Below are 12335 nucleotides of genomic sequence, written 5' to 3' on the forward strand. Positions count from 1 at the left end.
TTCACATGTAGGTAGTCGTATCTCAACTTCTCAGCTTTACAGATGAAGAAACCAAGGTTAAAAAAAAAAATTAAGCAACATGCCTGAAGATGCAGGGCAGGAAAGACAAGAGTGAAACCAGGACCACCCCACTATCTCAGGAACCAAGGAGATCTTGGTTTCTTTTATTTGTTTGATGCATTCACTAATTTTAAGAGAAAAATATAAAAAAATGGTATGAAGCATTGGGTTCTACTTCTTATAGATAACTATTTAAAAACTGCTACAAAAATCCATGCAATGATTTTTTTTTTATACTATCATTTTGGGGGAAAAAGTTTAAAATCTAAATTTGAACATCTTCTGAAATGTCAGGCTGAAGCCAAATGGCTTTCTACAACTCTCCCCCTCCCCTTGGGCAGCCAGTTTAATCGCTGCTGCCTAGCTGGGTATTTTCTGGTACGAATCAAATAGGACAAGACCAGATGCTTTGGCAAAAGGCGACTGGTGGACTTTTCAATTAAAATAAATCACAGTGATTGAGTCATCGCATGAACAGAGGTTCTGTTGGCAGCACAAGGGGACATGTTGATGTATATTGAAGAGCTGGTATCACCTTGTGTGGAGTGTGAGGAATGAAGTGACTTATGCCAGTCCCACAGTGGGCTCCAAAACCCCTGGAAACATGCCATCTCCACCGCCATCACCAAGCAAGGTTGAGGTGGCACGGGCACAGGATTTTTCATCAGACTTCCGATCAGGCAGCCAATTTGATTATGATTTGGCAGATGCTAGATCTCTGAAGTCATTTGAAACCTGCCCCAATCACGAGTGAACATCAAGTCATAAAAAGGAAGAGCTGGAAAGACAATCATTCCAACCCCTTCGTTTTACAGATGAACAAACTGAGGCTCGTGGGAGCGCAGGCGGAGCAGGGGGTCAGTGTGAGCTGACCCATGTTGGGGTCTCCATCTGTCCACTTGCTGGTCCTGGGCCCTGAGCCATGTCCTTCCATGGCCCTGGGCCCCTGTCTCCCCATGTGTCAAATGACAGAGCCCTTCCTCTTTCTCAGAGTCACGGGAACCAGAAACAGGAGTTGTGAAGTCTGAGCAGAGGGCCTGGCCTGGAGGAAGAACAGGACTTGAGGTAGTTAAAGCAACTTGCCCAGGACAAGCAAACAGCCTGGAAATGGCAGAACTGGTGCTTGTGTTGGGGTCTTTGCCTCCACTACCTCCTTTAGCTTCACAAAGTAAAAGATTTAGGTGGCCTGGGGACAGAGAGTGGGGGAGAGGTGTGTCTGCCAGAAGGGAGGTCATCAGAAACTCACCAAATGTTGAGCTGGGGCTGTTTACCCTAACTCTTCATCTGACATGCTCAAGAAAATGACTCACTAATCCAGCGTCTCTTTCGACCTCTGCCCTCTTCTCTCTCTTCTCTCTCCACTGATTCTGACCCTTTCCTGACCTGTTCTCAGGGAAGTACAGGGTCAGTTGAATGATTACAACTTAGGCGTAACCCTCAGAGGAGAACTTGCTTTTTAAGTTGGTTTTGACTTCAAGCTACAAGAGTCAAATGTTAATGGTGGAACTGTAGGCTTTAACTAATCAGTAGGGTTGCACTTCTGAGAATTTTGCCCTGTGTCTATCTATATCCAAGAATGAGATCACTCTTGCCCCTACAGTTCTTGTGAATCTTCTGAAACCTCTAACACTCTGTTTCAATAAACCTAATAATGCATTCATTTAATCACTTACTCAGTTTATTGAGTTAGTGAATGGTTCTATACCAGTGAGAGTCCTAAGAGAGGAAGTGTGAAATGAATTGGTCCAGTTCACTTGGGTTGTTCATGTATGGATGTGAGAGTTGGACCATAAGGAAGGCTGAGTACCAAAGAGCTGATGCTTTCAAACTGTGGTGCTGGAGAAGAGTTTTGAGAGTCCCTTGGACTACAAGGAGATCAAACCGGTCAATCCTAAAAGAAAACAACCCTGAATATTCATTGGAAGGACTAATGCCGAAGCTGCAGCTCCAATACTTTGGCTACCTGATTTAAAGAGCCTACTCATTGGAAAGGACCCTGATGCTGGGAAAGACTGAAGGCAGAAGGAGAAGGGGGCAGCAGAGGATGAGATGGTTAGATAGCATCACTGACTCAATGGACATGAATCTGAGCAAACTCCAGGAAACAGTGAAGGACAGGGAAGCCTGGCGTGCTGGGTCACGGGGAGTCGGACATGATTTAGTGACTAAAGAAAACAACAACAAAAGATGAGAGGAGACTTGAAAAAGGGGGTTTCCAAGTGAGCTGGCTGTGGACAGGACATTTCAGATGAAGATAGGTGCCTGTGGAAATGGATTGAAGTTGGAATCTGATCTGTTTGGGAATTATGCAGCATTCGAGGGTGTCAGTTGCCTAGTCATGAGAAGGTGCACTAGGCTGTGAGTGATATGACTGGAGTGTTCAGCGTGGGAGCCCTAAGACAATGTCATGAATGCCCGCATGCCAAGGAGCATGGGTTTTCTCCTGTGGGCGAAGGGAAGTGAGACTTACAGAGGTTAAGATCACAGCCTCAGGCACTGCGCTAACAGGACTTATAGCTTTGTTCCCTCGCTGTATGTGTGTGTTTTAACATTTTATTTTCTATGGGGGTTTGCCAATTAACAATGTTGTGATAGTTTCAGGTGAGCAGTGAAGGGACTCAGCCGTACACATACATTTATCCATTGTCCCCCAAACTCCCCTCCCATCCAAGCTACCACATAACATTGAGCAGAGCGTGTTTTTGAACAAGCTACTTAACCACCCTCTGCCTGGATCTCCTCATCTGCAATAATGGGAATCCTGAAAATTTCACTCCATAGGGTTGCTGGGAGAATTTAAAGAGTTGAATTACATAAAACACTTAGAATTGTGCTTTAAATTGAGTGTGGCTGTATTATTATTATTCATGGGTTCTTAGAGGGAAAAAATGTTAGGCAAATGGTTTTCTTAACAAATGAATTTTATAATAATGTGGAAGATGGTTTTGAAAATGATGGGAGAGGAAGCAGGGAGAAGTTTAAGTAGTTGCAAGAATCTAGGGAAGAGAAAATGCAGATCTAAACTTTGAGAGAGTTGGACTTCCCTGATGGTCCAGTGATTAAGAATCCACCTTGCAAAGCAGGGGACGCAGGGGACGCAGGTTCACTCGGATCCCTGGTCAAGGAAGTACAATCCCACATGCCCCAAGGCAACTAAGCCCACGTGTTGCAACAAAAGATCCCACATGCCACAACTAAGACCTGACACAGTCAAATAAATGAATATTTAAAAAAATTGTTTGAGAGAGGTGATAGGTATGGAGGAGAGCAATGTCTCAGTTATTGGTGGCCTCGTGAACTGGGTATCAAGAGGCACCATTAGCATATTAATTGAGGAATTGTCTTAGTCTGTGTTCTCCAGAGAAACAGAATCAATAGGATCAATGGGAATAGGGGATAGAGAAAGAGAAAGACCAAGGAACTGGTGGATATGCTTATGGAGACATCTCTCTTCTAGACTAGATGACCTGATGTAAGGGAAATATTCGTTAACTGAGATGTCCAGTACACTGACTGTTAAGATGAATTTAAATATTTGCTTTTATCTTTATAATATGAGAGTATTTCTGAGATGGGCAGCCTCTGATTCATGAGTGCTTTGGAGGGTGATGCTGGAAGAGACATGACCTTCCTCATTGGGCAACCATGAGGGACCCCATCCCACAAACGCTTTCAGTCTTATCTTTCTCAACATGGAAAGTTAGGATGGGTCAGACATTATGGAAGGTCTTTCCTGACTTGCCTAATTTTTTAAATCTACATCTAAAAAATGCAGCATGATTTCTGCCATTAGGCTTCATTTCATCTGTGTATAGTGTCAAGATCCAACCATTCCATCCTAAAGGAGATCAGTCCTGAGTGTTCATTGGAAGGACTGATGTTGAAGCTGAAACTCCAATACTCTGGCCACCTGATGCAAAGAACTGACTCATCTGCAAAGACCCTGATGCTGGGAAAGATTGAGGGCAGGAGGAGAAGGGGATGACAGAGAATGAGATGGTTGGAGGGCATCACTGACTCAGTGGACATGAGTTTGAGTAAGCTCTGGGAGTTGGTGATGGACAGGGAGGCCTGGTGTGCTGCAGTCCATGGGGTCACAAAGAGTCATACATGACAGAGCGACTGAGCTGAACTGAACTGTGTCATTTGCCTTCCTCTATTCTTGGCAGTTGGATGAGAGCAAGCACTGCCAAAGAGCCAAGTGCACTCCCTGGGGACAGGATTTGGCAGAAGCAGCTGGGACAGTGAGCGGGTGGATCTCCAGCCAAGAGGGGAAAGATGAGAAGAGATCCAGAATTGTCATAAATGCACAATGCAGAGGGGTGGGATGGTGCCTCGTCATGGGCCCTGGGACTCAGGCTGGTGTCCCCTGGACTTGGAATTCATTTCAGAGAAGCACAAAGAGTAGAGGGTAGGGGTTGGGGGCACACTGCAAGTTGCAAAGACATGGTAAACAGTGATTTACTAAGGACCTGTTATTGCCAAGAGCTGACCTTGGCTGGAAGGGTAGAAGGTTGTCTGAGAAACACCATTTGAATTTGACCAGCTAACCCTTTGAAAGGACCTTGTGGCAGAATCAACCAAGAAGTGAACAAGCATGGAGTGGTGGGAATCCATGCTAAAGGTAGGGTGTTAGAACACTCTAAACTCTGGATTCCAAATTGAAATATGAAAATCACAGTACTTTGGTTTTTTTAAAAATCTCCTTTCACTCCTGTGCTTAGTATGAGTGTCCGAACTGCTCAGACCTAGGTCAGAATAGGTTAACTTTATTTGCCCCTGAATAAATTTTCATAGTAAGAAGGGAACTTTTACGTCTCTTCCCAAAAGAGGAAAATGTGAAATGAACAATTCAAGACTGAAGCAAACGTAACATAACTGATGAGCAAATCTGGGGTAAAAATACTGAATTGTTCAGCTCAGTCTCTTCTCCCACCTCTTTCAAATCTGTCTGTCTAGACACCTTCCCCTTCCTCCCCTTGTTCACATGTCCATTCTGTACATCTGCCCTGCATATAGATTCATCTGTACCACTTTTCGAGATTCCGCATATATGCATTAATATACGATATTTGTTTTTCTCTTTCTGACTTGCTTCACTTTGTATGACAGACTCTAGGTTCATCCACATCGCTGCACAGCATCCAATGCACTATACTGTCATAGCACCTGCAGTAGATTTTATTAGCTACCAAGCAGCAAGAGCAGAGGTCTCCACGTGTCTTTGGTTCCAGGAGCCGTGCTCAGCACACTGAAAGGCCCAGATGTTTGAAAGCTGAATGTAGTAAGCATTTGACAAACACTTCCAGAAATAGTGCTTGATTGGGATCGGGGAGGCTAGACTTTTATCCCCTTGCTCAGCCACTGGTTTTCTGTGAGACCCTGACAGTGACCTTTTTGCTTGGGGCCTCATCTAGACCGGGCAGGTCTCTTCTCCTCTTTACATAGCAGGGAATTCAGGACCTAAGGGCTCTTGCAGGGATTCAGTGAGGGAACAGAAGGTGCTTAATAAATGCTAGTTCCTTCCTCCGTGCTAGGATCAGGTTTTTGTGCACAGATCAGGTTTTTTGTAAACTGAGAAGGCCCCAGATGAGCTGAATCCAACAGTCTCTCTCTCACATAACATGCTTGGCTTCTCCAGAAATCAGCGTGCTTGGGCAGCCGAGGCAGCTGTGGTTTTCTGAATAGCTGGAAATTTGGCTGTGGAGGCCACAGCAGGACAGATGGGACAGGGGGAGCCATGAATTAACAAAGGCATGAATGAGCTTTTCAGCTGGGAGGGCGTTTGGCAGTGGAGGATCTGGGCTCACTTGTTAACTTTGCCTGATGTTTCGGTTCCTGTTAGGGTCTTTGTGGGCCAACCGGAATACCCAGGGCCTGAATAGCAACCACAGGCATTTTTAAAGTTCGTTGACAAAGATGAATGAAATGATGTTACTGTCATGGCCACGAGGATGTCCGGTGTTCTCACGGGATTTAGAGATCATCCAGTCCAAACCCTCAGTTCAAAGAAACACCCCAAACCAAACCAAAGTGAAGTGAAGTGTTAGTCGTTCAGTCGTGCCCGACTTTTTGCAACCCCATGGACTGTAGCCCACCAGGCTCCTCTGTCCTTGGGATTTTCCAGGCAAGAATACTGGAGTGGGTCGCCATTGCCTTCTCCAGGGGACCTTCCCAACCCAGGGATCGAACCCAGGTCTCCTGCACTGCAGGCAGATTCTTTACTGACGAGGGAAAACCAAACCCAAATCAGCAGACACGTGACTCACTTTGGTCGACCTCTGTCTTTATACTTTCTTCCTTGTATAGTTTACTGACCACGTGCTCCATCCTAGGTTTGGAGCCAGGCACTGCTGATGGGAAGATGAACAAAAATACTCTTTATTTATCTGGAGCTGCCTGAGGCCAACAAGTAAAACCGACAATTACAGTGCATTTAAGTATCTTCGGATGTCTCCTGCCCTGCATCGCATCCATGGCAAGCTGGCTATAAGCCACCTCTTTCCTGCCTCAATGACTTGGGTGAGGACCAGTCTGCTGGGTGACGTCATCGGTCTTCAGTCTGCCCTGGGAAGCTGACCTGTAGGGATTAGATCACATAACATGTGGTGGGTTCAGCCAGTGGGAGCTCCAGGGGAGGAAAGGACGTAGCGTCAAGATACATCTTCACTCCCTCTCTGGAGGTTCACCCTTTATTTGGGCTGTATCTTTATTTACTTTTTAAATATTTATGTAGCTATTTGACTGCACCTGGTCTTAGCTGAGGCATATAGGATATTTGGTTGTAGCATGCAAACTCTTAGTTGTGGCATATGGGGTCCAGTTCCCTGACCCCTGCCTTGTGAGCATAGTCTTAGCCGCTGGACCACCAGGGAAGTCCCTTGGGTTGTGTCTTTAGAAGGAAGGCCAAGGAGTCCTTTTCCATAGGACTTTGCCCTTCTGGATTTTGATTATCTTCCCTTTCCCTAATCCCTGCCAGTGGGTGGGTATAAGCCCAGAGCAGTGGGTGCCCCTGGGGTCTGCCCACGCCCTGCTTTCACCTCTATAAATAAACCTCTTGTTAAACTCCCCTAAAATCCTCCTTTATTGAAATGTGTCCTGTTGCACTTGCTGGGACCCTCAGGAATACAATGTGGCAAAAGCATGATGAACTATCTGGGGCGCTGTGTGATGGTGGGAAGGGAACAGAGAGAGAAGCAAACGCATGTAAACCACGGTTGAAGAGAGTAAACGAGAAGGTTGCAAGGAAGGGTGTCCTAACCAGCATGATCACAAGGCCACAAGCTCTCCTGCTGCCCCTCCCCGCCCCCCCACCCCCGGCACTTTTCAGGTCAAGTGTCACTTCTAGACCTGCGGGAATAAGCGGTTTGGGACATCTCCTTCGTGGTGGGGAAGAATGGAGGACTGAAAACCAGAGGACACTCAGCCTGCACGTCCCTCCATTGGGTCCTCATGCCAGCAGGTCTGGAGGGACTGCCTTGTATTTCTGCAGTCTCTTATCTGTATCCTTTGAGAAGTGTACTTTGAAGAATTCTGTTTTCTGGATTTTAGAGAAGTAATGCTGTGCATATACTGAGTGTCACTGGGGCTTCCCAGGTGCTTCAGTGGGTAAAGAATCTACCTGCTAATGCGGGAGACACAGGAGACATGGGTTGGATCCGTGGGTCTGGAAGTTCCCGTGGAGTAGGAAATGGCACCTCCAGTGTTCTAGCCTGAAATATCCCGTGGACAGAGGAGCCTGGTGGGCTACAGTCCACAGAGTCGCAAAGAGTCAGACACAACTGAAGCAGCTAAGCATGAGCATGCATACGTATCACTGAGTAGAGTCTAGGGCAGAATCCTGTAATCCAGTCTGTTAATATTTTGCAATGCAACATGTGGATTTCAGGGGAAGTCTGATTAGTAAGGCCAGAGGTTTCAAATTCTTAACAAGGAGCCTAGGACAGGAGATGGGACCTAATCTTAGGGACTGAACCCGAGGGGCAGGGTGGAGCTGAATGGTCCCCAAGTCCAGGACCCACGCTCTCCAAACACCCTGCTGCTGCCTGGGGGTGTTGATGCACTTCCGGTGCTCTCTTGAGCTTTGGGAACCCAAGTCTTATGGTGGGACCTGTTGATACTGCTAGCTGGTTGGGTCCTAAGAGTGCAGAAGGCATTTCAGACTTCCCTAGTGGGTATGCATGGTGTGCTATGAACTTAGTTTCTGACAAATACCCACCCATCCCACATGTTGGGGTGATATCAGGTCCCTCCCTTTTAAAGATGGGGAGGATGTCTCACGGTGAGGTTGTGAAGCACCTACCACTGGCCGGGTGCATAGTAGGTGCTTACTGTCTTTCCTTCCGTCCTTCCCCTGTGGGTGTCCAACGGAATTAAATTTAGTTTAACTGTCTCGTTTGCCTGGCAGCCTCCCTTTCTTTCTTTCTGGGAAATTGCCTGCCGCCTGGCATATATTTACTTCCATCTGGGATTTTAAATTCAACTGAACAAATAACAACCATCATGGGGAAGATGCTGGCTGGAGGAAACTAGCGGAGAAATCACGGCCTGGGTTCCACTCGTCCATCTCGGCTGCTCGAGACCGTGAGGAGGTGGAGAAATAAAACATCTCTATTTTCCGAAAGGTACACACAAAGGAGGGAAAAGAAAATGCGGCCTATCTATAATAATTTTCTATTTGAGAGAGGTGCAGACCGGCAGCTGGCTAATATAATGGGGAAATTTGATTGTGCTGGAGAAGGAAGAAGCTGGGAAAAGTTCTAAGTGGGCGGAGGAGGGGCGGGGTGCTGCTTTCCGGGGGCAGAAGTTGCTGTCACCCAGGGCCATGAGTGACCGGATTTGGAAGTGGGGGCACATAGCGTGTTTACTGCAGAATGGTGGCATTAGTGTATCCGGGCTCCAGTTTCAGGATGGAATCGCAAAGCATGATGGGAAAGGCAGGGGGCCTGGACCGGCGCATGGCACCACGGTCAGGAGTCAGACCGAGCCGGTTAAAACCCTGAGTCTCTTCCTCTCTGGGTGACCTTGAGCTAAGTTTCTTACATCTCTGAACCACAGTTTTCTCAGCTTGGGGAAAAAAAAATATTCTAAAGTCTTCCTTGCAGAATTAGTTTGCAGTTCAATGTGATAAAACTGGTAAAATAACTTATTTGCCTGGAGCTTTAAAAAGGCTCAAGAAATTGTTCGAGTTCATGTATCAGGGGAGCCTGCACTCTGCATATAGAAACAAAGAGAAGCTAGGAGGAAGATGCCAATTATGTTGAGTGAGGTTGTCTTGAGAAAGACCCTCTGGTTGCCTGGCAATTAAAAGCCAGATGGGTTTCCAGGAGGGTGCCCCTTCCCTGCAGAATACGATGATGGCTGGGCTTCTGCCTACCTAAGAGAAAGGCGAAGCAAGCTTTCTCCAGGCAGGGTGTATCATACATACCAGGAAAAGGAGAGGAATCTTGGCTTGTCTGCCCCGTAGGCTGTATTTCCAAGCCCATCAGAAGCTAGACTTCTATAAATTCAGCAAGACTGCCTTATGCATTAGACAGAAGCTGGATTTTGAGGTCAGAAAGGCAGAGGTTCAACTCTGGCTCACCATCTTTCTCAGTCTTTAACACACACTCAATGCGACTGGCTCAGTTTGTGGCATGTGAGGGGCAGAGATGGGGGAGATTAAGTGAAGCAGTCAATATTTTCATGATGATCACAGTCCATGAGGAGAGATAAGATCTCTAAACAAATGCATATGAAATACTGTGCAGCTTCGGAGATGCGGGGATGCACAGGGGATTAGGGGATATACCAAGCCCAGCTTAAGATGCTCTATCCTAGAAGGTTCCCTGAAAGAGATAATACCTGGAAATAGTCTTAAGAGATGAAGAGGATTTGGGATTGGGGGTGGAAAATTTAAACAGTCCGAGGCTTTATCTTCTTGAAGCCTCATTTTCCTGAATACGAAATAGAGATCCCATCTATGTAACCAGGTCATTGTGGGCATTGATATTTTAGTGCTTTGGAGATTGTGTTTTGCTGAACATCAGCATCTGGGAGCATTTAGTTAAAAAGACTTCTCTTACTGAAAGAAAAGAAGAGGATATTTTAATGTTATTGTATGAGCGCAGCTTTTTATAATTAGTGCAGCTAAATATTTTTATATAATTATTATTGCCCATTTGTATTCTTACTTGGTGAACTTCCTGCTGTTTCCCTTGGCACCTAAGAGCTCAAGCTTTAGAAGTCATTGCCATGCCTTGGAGAGTGATGTTCTTTGCATTTCAATCATGTCTGACTCTTTGGAACCCCACAGACTATAGCCAGGCTCCTCTGATCTTGGGATTCTCCAGGCAAGAATACTGGACTGGGTTGCCATACCCTTCTCCAAGGGATCTTCCTAACCTAGGGATTGAACCTGGGTCTCCCGAATTGCAGGAGGATTCTTTACCATCAGAGCCATGAGGGAAGCGTGATATTAATATGAAATAAGTGGGACAGGAGGAAGGAAGGATCATGTGTCATATATGTCTAGGTGGTGAAGAGGCTTATACACACGAGATCAAGACAGAGAGCTGAATTTCTGTGAAACTCATGTGTTCCTAAACTGAAGAGTTGGGGGCTCATTTCCCCCTCACTATAAAGACAATCTTTCAACTCTAATTATTCCCACATTCACACTTTGAGCTGCTGAATCTCTGAGTGCAAGTTCTGCCCCGGGCCTGGAGACACCAAGATGGACAAAGCATTGCCTCTGCCTTGAGGATCATATTCTGATGAGAAGACAATTATGTAGGCAGATATCTTGAATGTAATGTCATACCTGTAAAGACAGGGCTGGGCCAGGGGCTGCACGAGGCATTCTTGGTGCCCACCAAGGGGGTCAGGAGTCAAGGAGAAGGGGTCAAGCATCAAGGAGAAGGGGTCAGCCTGGGCTTGCACCCCTGACTTGCAGAAGTTATTACCAGAAATGTATGGTTGCAAATGCTCTTCTCCAAGGTGGAGTAGAATTCTGGTGAACTATTTCCCCCTGGAGGGTAGGGCTCTATTTGTGAAAAAGCGGCTGGGGTATTTCACAAGGATTACTCTCCTCCTCAACCTGCCAGAGCCACAAAGTTACCTTTCTCAGCTCTGCGGTGTGAGAACCCAATGGGGTTGTTGGAGGTAAAAGCTGCAAAGGTTTGGGCACCTCCCTAAGACACTCCGCTAATTTGTCAAAATTATCACTGAAGTGTTCCTGCCAGTTTATGGCTTCAGACATTTCTGTGCTAGGATAGGAGTCTGCCTTGGCCCATCCTTCTGGATTCTGGGCCATAGTGTCCTCGTAATCTTGGTTCTCTGATGGATCTGGGAGAAATCAGTGTTTTCATGGTTCAGTTTTATTCTGTTGTAAAGATGGGAGTGACAACGTCTAAGTTCTTTACAAGTTGAGCTGAAACTCAACTGTGCTCTATTTGTGCAATGGAATCTAGTCAGAAATGAAAAATAATGAGCTGCTAATTCATGCACAGGGTGACTCTTGAAAACTTGATGCTCAGCAAAATAAGAGACATGAAAGGGTATATATTATATGATTCTCTTCATATGGAGTTTACAAATAGGCAAAACTAATCAGGGAGGGAAGAAGTAAGAGGAGTGGCTGTCTCTGGGGGAGGATCAGGAATTGACTGGAAAGAATATGAAAGCAGTTTCTGGGGAATTCCCTGGAAATCCAGTGGTTAAGACTCCACACTTCTCCTGCAGGGAGCATGGGTTCAATCCCTGGTCAGGGAGGGAAGATCCAGTATGCTGCATGGCAGGTCCAAAAAAAAGTTTCTGGTGTGATGGAGATATTTTTTATCTTGTTTGGAGTTGCAATATTAGTTGTGCAGGTATATGTTTGTAAAAAATCATCATCTAACTTTAAATTTAAGATATGAGCATTTCACTTTATGTCACTTTTACCTTAATTAAAGAAAAAAAACTTGAAAAATGGATGTCATTTAAAGTCATGGGAGTATAGGAGGTTGGCTAGGGAGTGAGTGTGATGAAAAGTGAATGGGTTGGAGGACAGAACCCAGGGGCATCCCTAGGCCAAGAGGTGAGGAGGAGCAAAAAGATTCTGGAAGTGGCCTGAGGAGCAGCGGCCCTCTCCCCCCGCAACTCCCCGTAAATTGATGCCAAGGCTGCTTCAGATTCCTTCTTCTCAGGTTCAGTGAAACAACTACAGTAAAACACGGAGCAGATCCTGCTCTCAGGAGTCCTGTGTCCACATCAGATCCTACGGGTTTACAGGTTCCCCAGGCAGTGGTGAATCC

The sequence above is a fragment of the Bubalus bubalis genome, chromosome 15, assembly GCF_019923935.1.
Source record: "Bubalus bubalis isolate 160015118507 breed Murrah chromosome 15, NDDB_SH_1, whole genome shotgun sequence".
Classification (NCBI taxonomy): Eukaryota; Metazoa; Chordata; class Mammalia; order Artiodactyla; family Bovidae; genus Bubalus; species Bubalus bubalis.